This window comes from Colius striatus, unplaced genomic scaffold (genome assembly GCF_028858725.1).
Source record: "Colius striatus isolate bColStr4 unplaced genomic scaffold, bColStr4.1.hap1 scaffold_35, whole genome shotgun sequence".
Lineage (NCBI taxonomy): Eukaryota > Metazoa > Chordata > Aves > Coliiformes > Coliidae > Colius > Colius striatus.
Window position 1 is genome coordinate 1232028 of NW_026908519.1, and position 4686 is coordinate 1236713.

Below are 4686 nucleotides of genomic sequence, written 5' to 3' on the forward strand. Positions count from 1 at the left end.
TCAACAAAATTAACAACTTTGGAAAAAGCTTTGGATACATGTCAAGAGATTACTTCAAGTCATGATAAATCTTAAGAAGTGCACCAATGAGACATAACAAAGGATTAAAACAGGTCAATAATAAAACTGGAATCACTAAGGAAGAAACATTCATTAATCACCAATTGGTTCTGTTTAAGAACTGCTCTTCTGAAACAGGTTTTGTAACCTGATTTCCTACCTTCTTCTTGAAACACAATCTCTTCTAAAAATAACTGATGTAACAAGACTTCATGCTTAGGAAACTTACTAATATAGTTATTAAACTCTACTTACACTGTTCCTGCAGTACTTCCACAGAAGCTGACATGCAGTGTCACTGGCTGTGTGCGATACAGTCTACATTTCTTTGCTCTATATGGGATCCACATGAATGCTTCCAGTGCCTGACAATATTGTTTTGAAAAAGCACCCTGGATGCTTCAGCCCCAAACCAATGCAAAGACTCTTGCTATCTACACAACATAACGGTGCTTTTACCTGTCCTTCTTCTACCGTGACTGGTTTTGCCTCATCCACATCTTTGTAAGGTGTGTGGTAGAGCTGATTCATTGCAGCAGTCAGGTTTTTATATTCTATTTCATTGACTGTGTAAGGCTCACATCCTTCCATAGGAACCCAGAAGCAACTCGGACTTTCAACCTAGGGCAAGGAGTAGATAACAAAACCAGGTAATATTAGACTTAAAAACATCCCATTATTTGAGCAGAAGCTATCTGAGCAGCAAATCTAAAAACTTAATCTTTAGTGAGGCCCGTTAAAAAGTACTGGGGCTGGATACTGAGCATACAGAATGCCAACAAGCAAAGCATCTTTCAACTTCAAGCCATTAGGTCATTAAAGGACTTCTCAGCTTTCAAGTTTCTTTAGCACTGTAATTAATGGCACATACAATCTAAAAGGTATTGCTATTATCTAAACAGTTTGTTCAACCAAACACTGTGTAAAGTTCAGAGACATAAGGCTTCCCTATTGTTTTCAAGAACTATGTATGAAAACACAGAACACACAACAAACCCCATCAACGGGCTTTTCTTCATGCTCAGGAGTCTACAGGACAGTTGTTTTCTTTATAATAGAGTCATAGCTTTCTGCTTAGCCTTTGTAACCAGTTCTATCCCAGTCTCTCCTCTGATCTGGGTCTCCTGCTCTTAGGGGTTAATCCCAGTTCAACACCACACAGCTGCTTCCTAACTCTCCTGCAGTGGGATGATTAACAGAACTGGAAGGATTAAAGTGAGAAAACTCCTAGGTTGATGGGTGAAATAGGTAAACACCTCAAGGGGTAAAACAAAAGCTAGGTGTAGAAGCAAAGCAAAATGAGGAATACATCGTTTCCCACTGGTGGCCAGATGTTTATGCATCTCCTGGAGGGCTTCAGCGTGTATTAACACTGACTTGGGAACGTCTCTACTTACTGAATTTGGCTTCCCCTTTTCTCCTCCTTCCCCACAGGTTTTATTGCTGAGAACATCATCCTATGGTATGGAATGTCCCTTGGGCAGTTGGGGTTAGCTATCCTAGCTATATTCTGGGAAAAGGACTTTTCCCTGATGCCTTGTGGAACTGAGTAGAATCTAGCACTATACTGCACTGTATTTAAGATTACGTTGCACAGCTTCCAGTTTAGATTTTAGCTGCATCCCTACTGACCACTGTTGAGATGAAACAAGTATAAACACCTCTAACACATAAAAAGAAATGACAGAACATCCATGTGAGAAACAAAACAAGCTTCCTCGTGAAAGACTCGGGTCAGACTCTGCAGGGAAGCACTTGTATGAAGCGTTCTTGCAAGAGCGGTGTCCTAGCCAGCAGCACCCCTGACAGGTACAACATTGGGCTTGTTATTCCCTATCCAGGGTCCCTTCCTTGTTTCCCCATTGATCAGGTACTCCAAGGTTTACAACTTCTCCAGGCACCTACAATCCCCTCAGGGGATGGCTGGTTTTTGTACATTATGACCCATTCCCCACAGGCCTGAGATTTAAAACTCTAGTTAACGCTACAAACAAGCAGGTAACTGTCTTATGGTCAGTGCCCTGATTTACACCACACAGACACAGACAGCAGTCGAAACTCCTTGTCTTAAGTTCTAATTCTGCAAAAGCAACATCAATATTTCTTACACCCAGGGCATCATGGAAAGGGGATGTCCCCTCCCCCCGCAAAAAACATCCCCCCCCCCCAAGCCAAGAGGCAAAGGGCAAAGGGCACAAACCCCCCCAAATGACCCAAGACAACCCCAAATGAACCCCAACCCCTCCAAATGAGCCTAAAGTCCCCCCAAAAGAGCCCAAAACCACCCTAAATGAACCTGAAACCTCCTCAAATGACCCAAAACCCCCAAAAATGGCCCCAAAAGCCCCCCAAATGAGCCCAAAACCTCCCCAAATGACCCAAAAACCCCCAAATGATCCCAAAACTCCCCCAAATGAGCCCAAGACCCCCCCCAAATTGTCCCAAAAGCCTCCCACATGAGCCCAAAACCTACCCAAATGACCCCAATTCCCTCCAAATGAGCCAAAACTCCCTCCAAATGACCCAAAACTCCCCCAAATGAGCCCAAGACCCCCCCAAATGAGCCCAAGACCCCCCCAAATGAGCCCCAACCCCCTCTAAATGAACCTAAAACCTCCCCAAATGACCCAAAATCCCCCCAAATGAGCCCAAGACCCCCCTAAATTAACCTAAAACCTACTCAAATGACCCAAAATCCCCCAAAATGGTCTAAAAATCCCCCCAAATGAGACCCAACCCCCCCTAAATGAACCTGAAACCTCCTCAAATGACCCAAAACCCCCCAAAATGGTCCAAAAAGCCCCCCAAATGAGCCCAAACCCCCCCATATTATCCCAAAACCCCTCAAAATGGCCCCAACCCCCTACAAATGACCCAAAACTCCTGCAAATGAGACCAAAAAGCCCAAAATGCCCCCAGAGCCCCCACATGGACCCAAATCAACCCAAATGAGCCCAAAACCCCCCAAAATGAGCCCAAACCCCCTCAAACGACTCCAAATGCCCCCAAACGACCCAAACTCCCCCCTAACCTCCCCCAAATGATACCAAAACACCCCCAAACGACCCCAAATCTCCCCAGGCCTCCCAAGTGACCCCATATCCCCCCAAACGACCCCAAGCCCCCCCAAATGACCCCAAAACCCCCACAAAAGACTCCAACTCCCCCAAGTGACCCCATATCCCCTCAATCGACCCTGAAACCCTCCAAACCCCCACAGACCCCCTCAAACGCCCCCAGACCACCCCAAACAACCCCACACCACCCCTCAAAAGCCCCCAAGACCGCCCCAACTCACCTCCCCCCTCTCTCGATGAGTTTCTGCTGCCCTGTGGCACCTCAGCCCCGCCCCGGATGATGGGGGGCTGTCCCTGATACCCCCCAAAGACGTAGGGAGGGTGGAGGAGGGGAAAAGAGCGTGGGGGGTGGTCAAGCCGAAGCCCACCCACTCTTTTCGGGGGGGTAGGTGGGGTTTAGGGGGGCTCCACCCCCCTGATGGTGCAATAACTCCCCCTCCCGCCCCCAAAATGTCCCTCGGGGTAAGCTGGGAGGGGAATTGGAGGGTGGGGGGGGGGAGAGGTCTCCCCATGAGCTTAGACACCCCTCAAATCAACTCAAAATCCCCCAAAATGAGCCCAAAACCTTCCAAATGGCCCAAACCCCACAAAATGAACCCAAACCCCCACAAAATGAGCCCCAAGCCCCAAATGACCCAAAACTCAGAAAAATGTGCCCAAAACGCCCCCAAATGGCCCCAACCCCCCCCAATGAACCCGAAATCCCCCCAAATGAGCCCAAAACCTCCCAAATGACCCCAAACCCCACAAAATTAATCCAAAACTCCGCAAAATGTACCCAAACCCCCCCAAAATGAGCCGAACCCTCCCCAAATGAGCCCCAAACGCCCCAAATGGCCCGAAAATCCAACCAAAATGGGGGTTTCGAGTCACAAAATGAGGGCAGGTTGGTCACAGGTTCGGTTTGAGGCGACAACGGCCGTTTCAGGGGCAAAACCGCTGCTGTGAGGTGGGAAAAGGAGCTCGTGGGAGGTACAAATCACCCAACATGGCGGCTGTGCGGACGCCGCCATGTTGTACGGACGCCGTTACGGTGAAGGGGGCGGGTGCTGTGCGGACGCCGCCATGTTGTACGGACGCCGTTACGGTGAAGGGGGCGGGTGCTGTGAGGGCGCCGCCATGTTGGGTGAGGACAGAGGCGGCCGCCATTTTGTGCCGAGCGCGCGTTTTCCCGCTTCCGCCCGGCTGAGGGGAGGGAGGAGGCGGAGAAAAAGCGGCTTTTGACGCCAAAAGCGAGGGCGAGGTACAGCGGGGAGGGGAATGGGGAGGAGGAGGGACGCGAGAGGGAGCTGGAGAAAGGTGTTGGGAGGCGCGGGGCTGGCAGGAACGGGGAGAGAATCGTTTAAATTGCTCCATTTTACCCCAAAAAGCGGCGGGTTGTTGAGCTTAGAGGGACCGTTTTGCCCTCAAAGATTAAATTTCCCCTCACACCTTCGTTTTATACCTCAAATGATTCCCATTTTCGCCCTTAAAGCGGCGGTTTTGCCCTAAACCAGTAGTTTTTGCCTCAGAAAGGCGCTTTTCCTGCCTCAAAGGGATTTTTCCCCTA

The 4686-nt window shown here is 49.2% G+C and overlaps 1 long non-coding RNA gene across 1 annotated transcript; it reads right to left on the minus strand.

Moving 5' to 3' along the window:
* Positions 1 to 321: 321 nt before the first annotated feature.
* LOC133629272 (uncharacterized) lies at positions 322 to 3434 on the minus strand. The gene is made up of 3 exons (XR_009820993.1): positions 3359 to 3434; positions 520 to 681; positions 322 to 425 (listed from the first exon to the last, which is right to left on the minus strand). It is a non-coding gene; the product is annotated as an uncharacterized LOC133629272 (long non-coding RNA).
* Positions 3435 to 4686: the final 1252 nt, after the last annotated feature.